Source organism: Callithrix jacchus, chromosome 15 (genome assembly GCF_049354715.1).
Source record: "Callithrix jacchus isolate 240 chromosome 15, calJac240_pri, whole genome shotgun sequence".
NCBI lineage: Eukaryota > Metazoa > Chordata > Mammalia > Primates > Cebidae > Callithrix > Callithrix jacchus.
In genome coordinates, this window is record NC_133516.1 from 58,030,193 (window position 1) to 58,046,678 (window position 16,486).

The 16,486-nt window shown below is 37.5% G+C and overlaps 1 protein-coding gene across 1 annotated transcript in view; it reads left to right on the plus strand.

Moving 5' to 3' along the window:
* Positions 1-458: 458 nt before the first annotated feature.
* Positions 459-16,486, plus strand: part of CNTN6 (contactin 6) — a 527,574-nt gene continuing 511,546 nt past the window's right edge. Inside the window, exons 1-2 of the mRNA XM_078350141.1 lie at positions 459-965; positions 1,816-1,950. The gene's annotated coding sequence lies outside the window, so the exon portion shown is untranslated. The remainder of the gene's footprint in view (positions 966-1,815; positions 1,951-16,486) is intronic.

Here is a 16,486-nt window from a genome sequence, read left to right on the forward strand (position 1 = left end):
TGAGAGAGGGGACCATGGCACACTGTGCAGTAAATGCCATACTCAAAAGTGTTTGTAGAAAGTGATTTATTTAGAGAGAGAGAGGAAAAAAAAAAAAAAAAAAACCAGGAGGAGAGAGAAAAAAACAGCTAACTCCTACACTGAGTGAGAGAATCCAGAAAGATGGAATCCAGGGGAGGAAAGCAGCTTCCACATTGAATGAAAGGGAATAGAGAGAGATGGAGTTTGGGAGGGGAAGACAGGCTTTCACGAGAGAATGTGGAAGGGGACTCCAGAGGGAAAAATCCAGTGGAGACAAAGATGGCTTCCCCAAAAGGAGTGTTCCTGGGAGGGGACTCGGACACAGAGGCTGAGAGGGTGTGGAAGGAGGGGACTTTTAAGCTGGGAGGATACCCCACCTTCTGTAAGAACTGAGGCGGTGTGGCTGGCCTAAAAGCTGGGTGGGGCTGAGGGCCAACGGCCACTTCCTTTCCGTCAGCTTCACCAGCAGAGAAGAAAAGCCGCTTTGCAGCCTCAGCTGGACCAGCCGTGAGTTTCCCCACCCCACAGCTTTTGGTCGCCATGTTGACCCTACCAGAACCACCTGCACGCCTGGGCCACTCCCCGAGCTACCGCCCACCCAGGGAACTGTGGCTGGCAGGTAAACACCCTGGGGAGGCTTTTTACACTGCTGCCTGGGATTGGGGAACACTGGAGAGGCCTGCCAGAACCATGCACCGAGCCACCACGTTCCCCGGTTCCCTGCAGGCTTGGGCTGTACCTTGCCCCTCCCGGCTGTTTTTCTCTGAGGGACCTCTGCTCCCTGGGTTCCGCCCCCAGGGCTGGGCTGTTCTACGCGGGCAAGGATGGAAGGCTCTGGGGGCAGTGCTCACCTGCTCCGCCCCACAGGCTTCTGTAAGTTTTGGTCCCAGAGACAATATCCGAAGGATAGAGAAGGAGTGGGGAAGAAGACAGAGAGCTTGGAGGTAAAAAAACTGAGCTTTAACTCTGGCTGGCCCACACCACTTAAGACGGGCTGGGTCGTGCCTCAGGCTCTGCACGGCTGCTCTGGTTCCCTGAAGCCTTGCCTGGCTGCAGCGGCTTCAGGTGTTCTTAAAGAGACAGAACAGAATGGGGCCAGTTTTACTCATGATTTTTGAAGTCTTCCTCTCCGACTGTACCCCTCTTCTGGCTGTACCCAGAAGGGGTACAGAAAAAGTCTGGTGTACTCTTCTGGTGTATCCCTCTCCTGGCTGGATTGCCCAAATGTAATATTGGGGTTCAGGAGTTCAGGGTGCCCTCAGCTCCCCTGAGAGGACGTTTCTCCAGGTTCTTGGTCTCCTGCCCTCTCAAGAATGAGAGAGGGATCCACGGCGCAGTGTGCAGTAAATGCCAGACTCAAGGGGTTTGTAGAAAGTGATTTATTTAGAGAGAGAGCGAGAAAGAAACAGCTAACTCTCACACTGAGTGAGAGAATCCAGAAAGATGGAATCCAGGGGAGGAAAGCAGCTTCCACACTGAGTGGAAGAGAATAGAGATAGAGGAGTTTAGGAGGGGAAGACAGACTTCCAGAAGACAGTGTGGAAGGAGACTCTAGAGGGAAAATCCAGGAGAGAGTGTAGAAGGAGACTTCAGAGGGAAAATCCAGTAAAGAGAAAGATGGCTTCCACGAAGGAAGTGTTTGTGGAAGGGTACCCAAACTTGGAGTCCGAAGGTTGTGAAAGAAGGGTATTTTTAACACGGGAGGAACTCCCACCTTCTCTAAGACCCCAGGCCAATGAAAGGAGTTCCCTAGAGCTTCTGCTGCAGTGATTGACTTTTGACCCTTCCCTGCAGCCCGCAAAAATCAAAACAGAAACCCTTAAGTCTCCCGGATGGAGACGAATGGGAGCCCGGCAAAGCACTGGGAAATTCTTGCCCTTAAAACTACGCTCCCTGGTGGACCCAGAAAGAGAACACATTCCCTCTGAGGTAGGTAGCTTTTTCATGTTTCTTGCCATCTTAGAAACAAAATGGGAGGCAGGATGCATGACGCGGTTCCCAGTTAACTTTTCCCTTTGACTCAGGGAGTTTGGAATCCTGAGATTTATTTTCCTTTCACATATCTTGCAGAATTTATTCTTGAGCTGTGAGTTTATTCAAAATGATTTTACTTTCAAATTTATTACACTCAAATAATCAAAAAATGTGTACCTGCATTAAATGAGGCAGTATTGTTCTTTTTCTTTCTTCTTTTAAAAAAGATTTTTGCACTCTTTCCATTGAATAAAAAAGAAACTTATTTCTGGTTAGGATAAATATTTAATATATGACTGTTTTGCCAGTTATGTTTCTTCTATTGTGAATTTCCTGTGCCATAAATAACCCATTTTTCAATTAAGCAGGCATTTCTTTTTTTTATTAATTTGCATGAGCTTTTTAAATATATGTTATATAGCAATTTTCAGTTGGTTAAATACATGAGTTTATCCCTAGCTTTTCTAATAGTACTATTTTCAGTGTTACACACACACACACACACACACACGCACATACACAGGCAGTACTCACAAGTTGAGCAAACTCCAAGTAATATAAACCAAAGAATTCCATGACAAGAGACATTTACAAATCCTGAAGAGTCAGAGAAAACCCACATGTTACCTTTAGAGAGAAATAATGCAAATGGCAGCAGATTTATTATTAGAAACCATGGAGTCCTGAAAGAAGTGGTGCAATGAAATGCTGAAAGAAAAGGTTTTTAAACTGAGAATCCTAGACCCAGTGAAAATGTCCTCCCAGATTGAAGGGGAAATCAAGACATTCTCAGATGAGAAAACATTAGTTTGTTATCATCAACCCTACCATAAATAATGGCTAAAGAATTTGTTCTCTAAACAAAAAGGATATGACATTCCAAGAATCTTGGAATATCTGAAAGAAACAATACAGTAAGCAAAACTATTGTAAATACAGTAGGATTTGTTGAGTTTTCTAAAATACATTTGATGGTAGAAAAAAATTATAAATTTGTCTGATGTGGTTCTAAATGCATGCAGAGGAAATACTTTTTAAAAGTATTCGTAAACGTGGAAAGGTAAAAGACACAAAGCAGACAAAGTTCCTATACTTTACTCAAGCAGGTAAAATCACAACAAGTATTGACTATGATAAATTATGTATGAAAACACAAAATACTTGTAAAGAAGTGGAGAAACTGGATCACTCTTACATAAATAGTTGGAATTTTTAAAAGGAAAGCCACTCTGGAAAACAACTTGGCAGTTTCTCATGTAGACATATAGCTATCATATCATTCAGCTGTTGCTCTTCTGCTCATTTATTCCAGAGAAGTGAAGACTCATTTTCATACTAAACTGTGTACATAAACAATCATGTTAGTTTTATTCATAATAGTCAAAAACTAGAAATAGTCCAGATGTCTTTTAACTGTTTAATGATTAATCAAACTGAAGTACACCTGTGTCTTGGAGTATTATTCAGCAATATTCATTATGCTGGGTGAACACCACCAATCATAAGAAATGATATATTGTATAATTTCATTTATATAGCATTTATGAAATGTCAAGGTACTGAAATAGAGAACACATAGTGGTTGTGGGTTTCAAAGAAGAAGCAGGGCAGAAGGGAAATGATTCTGGCAAGAAACAGACAATTTGAGGGACCTTTGCACTAATCTAAATGTTCTGTATCTCAACTATATCAATTATTCTCCTGGTTGTGACTTTGAACTCTGGTTTCTCAAGATATCCTCACTGAAAAAAATGAAGTAAAAGGTATTATGACAATTTAGTGTGTCAGCTTGACTGGGCCACAGGGTGCCTTGTTATTTGATTAAACACTATTCGAGGTGTTTCTGTCATGGTGTTCTTGAATGAGTTTAACACTTAAATTGTTAGACTGAGGAAAGCATATTTTCCTTGATAATGTGAGGCCTTATCCACCCAGTTGAAGGCCTGACTAGAACATAAGGCTGACAATACCACTAATAAGCAGGAACTCATTCTGCCTGACTGCTATAGAGTTGGGTCATCATTTTAGTCCTGCCTTTGGACTTGAAATAGAACATCAGTTCTTTATTATTGATTGGCTTTCCTGGTGCTCAGGCCTGGGGAATCAGTCTGGAATTATATATAAAATTGGCTTTCCTGGATCTCCAGCATACAAACTACAGATTGTGAGTTTGTCAGCCTTCATAATTATGTGAGCTAATTACTTGCAATAATAAATCTCTTCATAGATAAATATAGCTCTTCTGTGATATATATTCTATGAAGATATATATATATATATCTCCCTCCTATCGTATTTATGTGTATAGATGTATGTCTATATGTTTCTTTGGAAAACTTGAATCAATACAGATGTACATGATCTCTTTGTATTATTTCTTACAACACATATAAATTTACAATTATCTTAAAGAAAGATGTTTAAAAAAACATAGCATTTCTTCAGGGTACTTTTTCATTTTTGTTCTACATTTAAACTTTGGTTCATTACAATGAAGTATTGTGTCTGTGGGACCTGTGCACACACAGCATTGCACACTGATCTCCATGATATCTCATGCTCTACTGCTGCTTTCTTTATACTCTTATTTGAACAAAATGGCATGTATTTTCTTTTATTTTGCAGTGGGATTCACAAATTATATCAGAAGTCTTAGTGATAGGTTATCTAAAAACAAATAGGTAGTTGTTTTACATAGGTAGCTGGGTTTATTTTCTAATAAGTATTAAGTACATTTAGCTGTAGAGACACAAGTTCAAAATCATACATATACTATATACATACAAACAAATATATAAGCAACTATTATATATTTAATGCATAATATTGAATATATAATATCAATTAATATATTTCATATAATTAATATTTACAATATTCCACTGTTATAGAAAATATATAATATATATTTATATATTATATGTAACAATATATTATATAAAATATAAAAATAAAAAGAAACCCTCCGTAACATGCACCTTTTGAACTCTTCAGTTCAAAAGCTATTATTTCACCAGATTTGCAATATATTATTGACATTTCACAATAAAAAGTTACTATTTTTTATTTTTTTTCACCTAAATGGTTTGCATGTTTTGCAAAGGTTTACAAAAAAAAAAAATGGTAGTGTTCTGATGTGAGTTTTCACAAAATCTGGCATGCTATATTTATGGTACCATAAAGTCTCATTATAATCACAAAATTATGGTTGTTAAGCAAATGAACAAGAAATGCAGTCAAAAAAGAAGATTGTGTTTGCATATTTTAAAAGGTCATCAGAATACAAATTGAACCTTGACTTTAAAAATAGGTCAAAATTTAGATACTGAACTTTCCTAAGATAACTTTCTTTTCTTTTTCTTCCTTTCCTTCTCTTCCTTCTTCTCTTCCTTCTCTTCCTAATACAGATATACAAGATCTCTCTATTATTTCTTCTCCCATCCTTCTCCTTCTCATTTCCTCCTTTCTCCTCCTTCTTTGTATGCCTTTCATATTTGTTGTACTGTGTCATAGACACACAAATATATATATATATTATATAAAATATTATATATATATAATATATATAAACCTATAGGAAATCTATGCTATTACACTGTTTCATGTGTAGAAAAGAAGATGGATGCTTTGTTTAATTTTTTTTTAAATCAGTTTTGCTAAAACACAACTGCAGTTCTATTAAAATTGAATAAGACTTAGAATGAGAGTCTTTTTCATCTTAGAAAATTTCTAAATAACCTCCTGATAAAATTTGTATATATGTCCCCTCCAAATCACATGTTGAAATCTGACTCCCAGTGTTTGAGATGGGACCTAGTGGGAAGTGTTTGGGTCATGGGGGCAAATCCTTCTTGAATAGCTTGGTGCCATCCTTGTGGTAATGAGTGAGTTCTCACTGTATTACTTTATACAAGAGCTGGTTGTTAATAGAGCCTGGCACCCCTCACTCTCTGATTTTCTCTCTCTTTTGCCATGTGACATGTTGGCTCCCCTCCACCTTACACAATGAGTAAAGCTCCCTGAGGCCTTACCAGAAGGCAGGCATATGGTGGTGCCATGCTTGTACAGCCTGCAGAGCCATGAGCCAAATAATCCTCTTTTCTCTATAAATTATCCAGTCTCAGGTATTCTTTTATAGCAATGCAACATGGATGAACACATACTGTTACCAAAAGTTATCTGTAGAATCTAATTTCTGCGAGGAGCAGGGATTGTTGTGGTTGGTGGATGAATTCCACCTTTTACATTGCTTTCATGTTATTTGGTGAATTTTCATTGCATTTATTTGGTGGTTTGTTGGGCTACTTTTTGTTTTATTTTGCTCCTGAGATGAGGTTGTCACTATATTGCCCAAAGCTGGACTTAAACTCATGGACTTGAGGGATCCTTCCATCTCAGCCTCTCGAGAAACTTCAGTATAGACATGTAGCATTGCATCTGGCTCAGGCTGTTTTTTTTTTTTTTTTTTTTTTTTTTTTTTAACCAGGAACATGTGCACTTTATTGAACACAACTGTGGAAAAGTGTGTGAGAGTAAAAGGCTGATACAGGATCGGCTGGGGGCAGGGCAAGGAATGGAAGCTGGAGTATGTGGGAGACAGGTCACGGGCAGAGCCCTTGGCTGGGATGATTCCTCTGATCTACTGATAGGCTTGCAGAATCAGTATTGGGATGATGATCAGCAGAATGGTCGTGATGATATCCAAAATCAGGGCCCAGATGTTCAGGCACTTGGCGGTGGAGGCGTAGGCCTGGGCCCCGGTCAGGTCGCCAACCATCTTCCTGTCCCTAGACTTTACGGAGTAGGCGAACGCTATGAAGCCCAGGCAGCAGGAGTTCATGAAGAGGGTGTTGAACAGGGACCAGACGACATGGTCGGGCACGGAGGTCTCGCTTCGGATGTGGATCACGGTGGATGTCGGGGGTGCAGGGTTGTGGGGTTCCCCCAGCGCAGCCACCTCATGTTCCTCCTTCAGCATCTCATAGTTCGGGGACGGCGGGTGCTGGCGGGAGTGAAGAAGGTTTGAACTGTGTGGTTCATGGTGTCCAGGGACTCAGGCTGTTTTATATTTCAGAGTTCTGTAGGTTACAAGCAATAGCAACACTTCTTAAACTAGCTCAGTGATTCTTAAACCTGATTTCATTTTTTTAATTACTAGGGGAGGTTTTAAAAAATACTGATTCCTAAGTCAAAACATATAAAAAAGAAACCCCAGAAATAAATTCCAGATGATTCTTAGGCAAAAACAACCATCAATTGTGCTTAAGAGATTGCACTGGAATTTCTTACCATATTGACTAAAATGTCCAGGTATATGTCCAGTTCGTGTCAGACCTACCTAGATTCAGATCTCCAAACAAGAAATTAGAGTTTTCGATCCTTCTTTGTGACTCATTTTTCTCTATACATTAACTACATTGTCTTCTACAATCACTTTCCTCCATGTGGCTGAAAAAGGTGACTGCAGTCAGTTCTATATCATAGTGGTCATTTATTCTAAGAACACATATGGTTTGTAAGGTCAAGTTAGTGACTTGACTGTATTTGAAGTATAGTCAACAAATTACATGAGATGGCAGTGAAGGCATTTTTCCAAAGATGAGAACACTGGACATGATTCATATCTGTGTATTAAGTCAGTCAGTTTTCAGCATGTAAAGTACATTGCCTGCAGAGAAAACAAATGAACTCACATTTCAAAGACTGGATTATGTAGAAAATAAAAGCTAGTACCCAATCTACATTTTTTACATTTGCATTTTCCCCTTATTCATATTTCAAATAGGAAATTTCACTTTTCTTAAATGGATTTTTAAAAAGTATTTAAAATATGATTTCCTCAAATCTTCAGGCATATTTATCTAGTTCATTCTGTTTCACATACTGGAGAAAAAAAAACCCACCAACTACAAATATGAAGCAGCAGTTGTCTACTGAGCACTGGTATCAGATTTTCTACTGAGAACACTGAAAGCATTATCCCAGAATGGTCATAACAAAGTACTATAAACTGAGTGGCTAAAATAACAGAAATGTTATTGGATCACAGTTCTGGAAGCTTGAAGTCCAAGTTCAAGTTGTTGACATGGCCATGTTCCCTCTGATAACCTGGAGAGGAATTCTTCCTTGCCTCTTCATAGCTTTTGGCAGTTTTCTGCACACCTTTGCTGTCCCTTGAAGCTGCAAAATCCAGCCTCTTAGTTGCCACATAGTATCTTCCTTGTGTGTATATTGGTCTTCTCATGGCCATCTGCTTACAAAGACATGATTCACACATTCACATTGGATTAGGGGCTCATCTTACTCTTGTATGACCTCATAACAACTACTTACATCCATAACAACCTTGTCTACAAATACGGTAACACTTTTTAATACCAAAGGTTAGGAAACACTGGGTGTTAGAACTTCAGTATATCTTTTTTTTTGGAGGGGGGACACAATTCAATGAATAACACTGTAGGGCTAATATAATTCATATTTTACAGATGAAGAAATTTGTGCATGTTGAGTCATTTACATAGTATCACAACTAATACAGCCAGGATTTAAACAAAATTTCATCTACCACTGAAATACCACACACAGACCAGTTATTCACCTCACTTCTTCTGGTAAGTGAGGTGGAATAGAAAGCTGGTAATAGTTTTCTATTGCCTGAGTAGGGTGTAACTTCCAAAAATGACAATAAGAAAAATGTATAAAACAAGAGGATTTTAATAGCAAAGGAGACAGCCACTGTATATAACCTAGCACATTGCATTTTTCAGAACAAAATAATAGATATTTTTAAATGAATTTATTAGCCAAATAGAAAGTAAAGTCTGGTGCTAATATCTCTACCACATAGATAATCCACTGATTACTTACAGTTCAGTTGGACATATAAAATATGATAGAAGTTTTCAATAATTATCCTCAAACTCTAGAAGAACTTTGAGGAGTCCTTGTTCATATTGCTTTCCTGAATATAATTATTAAGATTATTAAGATCAATCTGCAGCAGTTTCTTTGTAGATAGAAAAGTTAATTCTCCATTCAGAGTATAAACATGGAAGAACATAATTACTATTACTGAACTAATTTTCATAATACAGTTAAGCTTGCTAGCCCTAAGTACACTATGGTTAATTTATATACATGTTGATGAAAGGCAAAAGGAGCTAAGTTAAGTCTAGTGACTTTAGAATATTTTAGAGTTTCCTCTCATCTTTTAGGTATGTGATGGGGATTTTAAATGAGTTCTTTTAAGTTAATAAGAAAAATAATGGACTAAATTACCATTTTTTTGTATTAGGTGTTCTGTTTCCCACCAAAAAAGTTGTTATGTAGCTAATGAGCAAATAGTTTAAATAAAAACAAATAGACAAATTTATGCAGAAAGGCAATGAAGACTAAAAACCGCAGTGCTAATCGTGGTGGAACAGCAAATGCCATCAGCAGATGCACTGGAGTTTATGCCTATTCTTTACTGAGCCCAACTATATAATGGATATGCAAATTTAAATAAAGGCAAAGTAGGTAATAAACAGGAGTGGATTGAAACAAAGGGCAAAATGTGTGGATGTGAGAAAATGGAGCATGTGAGAAAATCTCTTTTAGAGCTTAAGTGTAAGCCCCTTCTAAAGCCTTTTTTTTTTTTGAGACTGAGTTTCCCTCTGTCACCCAAGCTATAGTGCAATGGCATGATCTTGGCTCACTGCAGCCTCTGCCTCCTGGATTCAAGCCATTCTCCTAATTTTGTATTTTTAGTAGAGACAGCATTTTTCATATTGGTCTAGCTGGTCTCAAGCTCCTGATGTCAGGTGATCTACCTGCCTCGGCCTCCCAAAGTGCTGGGATTACAGGCATGAACCACCACGCCTGGCCAGAATCCGTTTCCTACCCCTAACATGCTGTGCTAGAAAAAACAAAGCAACTCTGAGGTCCTAGTCAGATTCTGTCGTCTACCAATTAAACCTGTCATCATCAGAACTCTAAACTTCTTCAACATATAATGACAGAAACAACACAAGAGTAACAAAAACATGTATGTTTTCTATATCATTTCATGTCTTCCACACCATAAAATCACTATAAATAGGAAATTTGTATTAACTTATACTTCACTTACACTTGTCTATTCTTATTTCTAATAGAAAAATAATATGGCAAAATGATTTGAATGCCTACACATTCACAGTACTCATTGACTTGCTTATAATATGTAAAAAACCAAACAAATGAATACTAAACTAGTGACCCATTCATACATAAGTGCTTTCTAAAAGGTTTTGTTTTGTTTTTAATGATTCTCAGTTGCTTACCACATTAGTGTTGCAATGTTAGTCATCTGGAATTCTAGAAATTGGGTGAAGGAAAAATTAGAACACCTTCCAAGTTAGGCTAATAGAAGTGTAGTTTGTAATAGAAACCTGAAGTTACATAGAAGATAGATACAGTTTTATCAAAATAAACTACCAAAACTATACTAAGTTAGTATACTAAGTTTTGGTAGATATTTTAAAATGAATTTGTTAGCCAAATAGAAAGTAAACTATCCTAGGTTTTGGTAGTTTATTTTGATAAATAATGATGAGAATGAAGAAAGGAGAGAAATAAAGCTTTCAAATAACTCTTGAGAGGGTGATTAGAAAAGGCCGAAAATCATTCTATAACATTTCTGAACATATATATTGATACAGAGGAAGTAAAGCAGTCCTCTACGATAAAAGGAGAAGCTGGGAGTGTTAACTGCTATAAATATGTGAAGAGAAAGAAACACTGAGAAGAGAAGAATTTTTAAAGATTTGGTGGACTGGGAGGAGACAGGGAGTTGATATTTAAAAAGACATGAAATCCATGAATGATGCCCTCCAGATGTTCCTGAGACTTGGGCATTCAGACTCTTTTCCTTTGTATGGTGCATAGGAATGAATTAGCCAGACTCTTGTTATTCACAGTGTGATTTATAAAGCATCAGCTTCAAGGTTTTCCTGGAGCTTGTTAGAAATAGAGACCCACCGGTACCACCACAGCTTAACAAATGAGAATCCACATTTTCAGAAATTCCCAGGTGATCCCTATGCACATCAAACTTTGAGGAGCATTGAGCCAGACCACAGAGTGCAAAGCCTTGTTCTAAGCCACAGTGATGGGGACTCTCCTCACCATTTTCTTTTTCGAGGTCCTGACTGTGGGCAAAATATAGAATCCTAGAGCCTGGATTATAGCAGTTTTACATAAGCAGCACACTGACGGAAGCCAGTACAGAGGAAAAGAGAACTGGCAGCTCTTGAACTTTCACCCTCTTTCAGAATTCTTAAAAATTCAGAGAGCTGTTCTTTAAAGAGGCCGTTTTCTCTCAGCAGTCGAATCTTTGTAGTCTCACTTGTGAGAGGATGTCAAAGACTTCCTCTGAGGAGTCAATTTCCTTGCCATCCCACCTCACTCCTTGCCTAGCCTTCTTCTACATCTCCTTTATCAGAGGGGTCTCAAAACTATAGACAGCAGGCAACGACTTGGCACTGACCATAAAATTCTAAAAGGATGTCAACTTAGTATTGTACTTCCAAATGGAATTTGCATTTCTAAAGTATGACTAGGATAGCACTGAATATACAAGAAAGTTCTTCCCAGAAACAAAACCCTGTTCTGAAAGTAGTGTTAACAGAAAGCTGTTCCTATTTCCTGAGGTCATAATGCTCAGATCCATGCTGGCTGTTATCCGCCCTGTTGAATACATTTCCAAATCCTTAAGACTTTTGTCTTTTTTCATATTCTAGAAAGTGAAAACTATAACCAAACTCATTTCCTTCTCTCGTTTACATGAATTAATGTTATAATCAATTGAATTTCATGGACATGAATGAAGAAAGCATAATTGGGTAGTGCTAATCTTCTAAAGGGAAAATGAAGTTTTCAGTTTGGAATTGATTGGTTGTTAGGGGATTAAGACCTTTGTGGTAATTCCCTGCAGCTGGGGCAGTTAAAAGGCAGGGGATTTGAGTTTCTGCCTTGTAAACAAATCTTTAAAGTGGATTTGCTATTTTTGTGAGGAGCCTCAGTGGAACTTGGTAGTTGGCAAGATTTGACATTTTTCTGCTTGGGAAGAGAACAAGATGGGCCTCAAATCTAAGTCCTCTTTTTCTCGGATCAACATCACCTTTTGAAAAATGAACTGATTCTTTAGACTTAATAATGACTAAAGGAAATAAATAAAAATACAGAAGAAAAATGATTAAAGTTAGAATGAAAATTTAGTAAATGTTATTTAGAACAGTAAGAACAGATGTAGTCATGGAAGGAGAATGTGCAGATGATTATACAGAAAGAAGAGTGTGCCACCTTCAGATATCTTTAAAATTTTATACTAGCTTTAGATTTTCAAAAAAAAAATGCAAAGAGTTTCTATACCTGTATCTAGTTTCCGTATTGACATTCTACATTAGTGTTGTATAGTGTTATAATTAATGAAACTGTAGTGATCTCATTGATTGTAATCTCCTAAAGTCTGTAGTTTGTTTAGAGTCCTTTAGTTCTTATGAAGTGTCCTTTCTCTGTTCCAGGAACTCATCCAGGATACCACGTTAGGCTTAGCTATCACATCTCTTTAGTATTCTCTTGACTGTGGCTATTTCTCAGACTTCCCTTGTTTTTGGTGATCTTGACAATTTTGATGAGAACTGTTTAGGTATTTTGTAGTCTTCATATAAACTGAGGCTTGCTTGATGTCTTTCTTTAAAAAAAAATTTTTTAATTTGTAAACATGTGTGCCACACAAGTGCAATTTGGTTACATGTGTATATTGCATAGTGGTTAACTCAGGGCTTTAGAGTATCCATCACTCTAATAATGTACGTGGTACCCCATGAAGCAATTTATCATCCACCCGCCTCCCATCCCCTCACCCTCGTGCATCTCCATTGGCCATTATTCCATTTTATATCCATGTGTACACATTTTATAGCACCCATTTATGGGCGAGAACATGTAATATTTGACTTTCTGTATCTGATGATGTTTTCCTTTTGATTAAACTGGGATGCATATTTATGGGAGGAAGACCAGACAGGTAAAGTGCCATTCTCATCATATCATCTCAAGGGCACACACCATCAACTTGACTTATTGCTGTTGATGTTGACCATGGACACTGGGCTGAGGTAGTATTTTCAGGTACTCCACTGTGAAGTTATTTTCCCCTGTATACAATACTGTACACTTTAAATATAGGTTATTATGTACAAGCCACATTTAAAAAGTGGAGAGTTGTCCTCCACCTCTTTGAGGGAGTGAAGAGTATCTACATAAATTATTTCATATTTTTATACAAAGGTTATTTAGTTTATTTATTTGTCTTGCAAAAGTGGAAATAAATCACATTATTATAGACTCATGAATATCTATCATATACTTTGGGTTATAATTCAGTACTTACTGTGTTACTCACATTTTTTTTGCTTTGATTGCTGGGAGATCTTTCAGTTGGTTCTTGTAATACCATTGTTAAAAGCAGAATGGAGTCAATTGTGGTGATGCACGCTTGTAGTCCCAGAGAGTAGGGAGGCTGAGGTGAGAGGATTGCTTGAGCTCAGAAAATTGAGGCTCCACTGAGCTATGATCACATCATTACATTCCAACCTGGGTAACAGAGCAAGACCCTGACTCCCCAAAACAAAAAAACAAAAAACAATAACAATGCTGCATGGGAATTGAGCATGCCAATGTAATACTTGTATTTATATTCAAAGATTAGTAAGCGTGATTCATGGAGAAGCGACTAAATCTAAGCCTTGTTTTTTCATGAGATTGCTATTAGAAAAGCAATAGGAAACAAATAAGAATTGAATGTGTCAATATATATAGGGAAACTTCCTTAGAGTCATGTTATGTAGAGAAGCAGTTCAGAGTAACAGAGTTCAAAAGTTTTCCCCATCAGATCTGTAAAGTAAGATTTGCATGTTAAAGAGCTAGAAGAGCTGTGACCCTTTGGTTTAAGAAGATATTCACTCAGTAGAAAACAAAAACAAAATTTAAAATGCCTAGGTGGACGCATTTAAAGGTTTATAGCTTTCCTAGTGGGGCAAAAATGGGAAGGAAGAGACTATTTTTAAATAAGATGATCAATAACTTTGACTATGACATTCATTTGTTAGTTCAGTGTTTTACTTTGGAGGTAAATTGTACTAAACAGTAATATGCCATTTTCTATAGAAAATGTTCTACATATATGGAGTCATTGCCTATTAAATATTAGTTTAATAAGCAAGTCATTTTTGCTAAATATTTTAGTGTTCACTAATATTGTCTTGAAGGTCGACATGGTATGCATGTTGCCTAAATAAAGCTAAAACACTGTAAGGAATTTTGTGAATCAACTACTTCTGCAGATTTAGTATAGGTCTTCAACCCCATAAACTCACATTTATTTTAAACATGATGTACTGGTCGTCAGTTGTCCCCAACTGCCTCATTCTCCACATGCATTGTCACATTTGTGTCAAACCAGATCTCATTAGCTCTTTCTAGACAAAAATAGAATGATAGATATTACATAAGTAAATGTGGTTGTGTTTTAGCTGTACATGGGAATGCACAGGAGACTCACTCTTAATTCCGCATACCATTTCATGTATGTGCAGGCTCTATAACTACAGTGCATCTCTATTTTTTGTACAGTGACAATAATGGTAATAATAATAATGTATTATATACCATACTGCAGAAATTGTTCAGATTATATCCTATGTACCCATTTAATTGTCATTTTAAAAGAGTAACTCCTACTCAGTAACAATATGCAGTTTATAGATATCTTTCACATTTGAAAATATGAATCTCCATATATATTGGTGTGCAAAAAAATTAGTTATACACATATTTAGACCATTTATACTTTAATCTCACTAATCATATGGAAAGCTTAACCTTAGGGGTTTGTGTGAGAGGGAGGAGCAGGGGTTCTCTAAACTTAAAACCTATTATGGATGCACATAATATTATATACAGTGCCAAGAAGGAGCACAGGCCCTGGTCAATGAGTCTTCTGACTGTACGAGTTAATTCTGAGCTATAACATGAAGGTTCATAATTCTCTCTTTGGGGTTTTCTACAGCCTCTGTTTCTCTGTCTCTACACACCAAGTAGCCTGTCTATCAAGTCTTGATGCCTCTTTCACAGCCCAGCCTTGAGCCTGCTATCCTGTTTTCACTGCTTCTCTTCCTTTTTTACATGCCTATTTCTTTTTTTAATTTATATTTTACTTAAATTCTGGGATACATGTTCAGAACTTGCAGGTTTGTTACACAGGTATACATATGCAATGATGATTTCCTGCACCTATCAATCCATCATCTAGGTTTTAAGCCCAGCATGCATTAGGTATTTGTCCTAATTCTCTCTCTCCTCTTGCCCCTCAATTCCCTGACAGGCCCCAGCATATGATTTTCCCCTCCCTGTGTCTATGTATTCTCATTGTTCGACTCCCACTTAAGAGTGAGAACATGCAGTGTTTAGTTTTCTGTTCCTGTGTTAGTTTGCTGAGAATGATGGCTTCCAGCTTCATCCATGTCCCTGAAAAGGACTTGGACTCATTCTTTTTTGTGGCTGTATACTATTCCATCTACTTGGCTATTTCTGAGACAAGCATGTTTTTTATGCCCAGTGCACTTCAATTATACGCAGAGGCTGAGAAAGAACCAGGAAGCCTCTATTTTAAGTGTGTTCCCTGCTATATCTATCTACTGATCGAATAAGCACAAGCTCTGTGGAAAAGGCCAATATGCAAAGAGAGCAAAATGGGACATATATCTCAAAGTAAATTTCCACTGTAAGTTGCTTTATTTGATGTGCACAGAGGAATTTGAATTAGGTCTAGTTTTTGTGCCCACTTTTCAGACAAATTGAATCAAACCTATAGAAGCAGTAAATGTCAGGACCAGACCTGGAGACACACTCCCCTGAGTGCATATTTTCTGTCTCTTTCATTTTATCACCTCATATCATTTACTCCTGAAATAAATTCATTTAATATTTAATGAATATTTACAGAAGTCAACTATATTAAAATTATTATATTAGCTGCTACGAAGTAGAAATATAATCACACCATTATTTTCTTAATGAAGCATCATCACTTTCTTTTTGTTGTTGTTGAGATGGAGTCTCACTCTGTCCCCCAGGCTGGAGTGCAATGGTGCGATCTTGGCTCACCACAATCCCTGAAAGGGAAACCGAGATTCTGAATCATTAAGGTTTTAAATGTCGTCACAGGGATTCTTAGTGATAGAATACAGAGTTGAGTCTAGGACTTATTAAACTATATATGTCATTTTATTGGTGTATTAGTCTGTTCTTGTGCTGCTAATAAAGACCTACCCAAGACTAAGTAATTTTAAAGAAAAGTAGTTTAATGAACTCATAGTTCCACATGGCTGAGGAGGCCTCACAATCATTCCAGAAGGCAAAAGAGAAGCAAAGTCATATCTCATATGGCAGCAGGCAAGAGAGG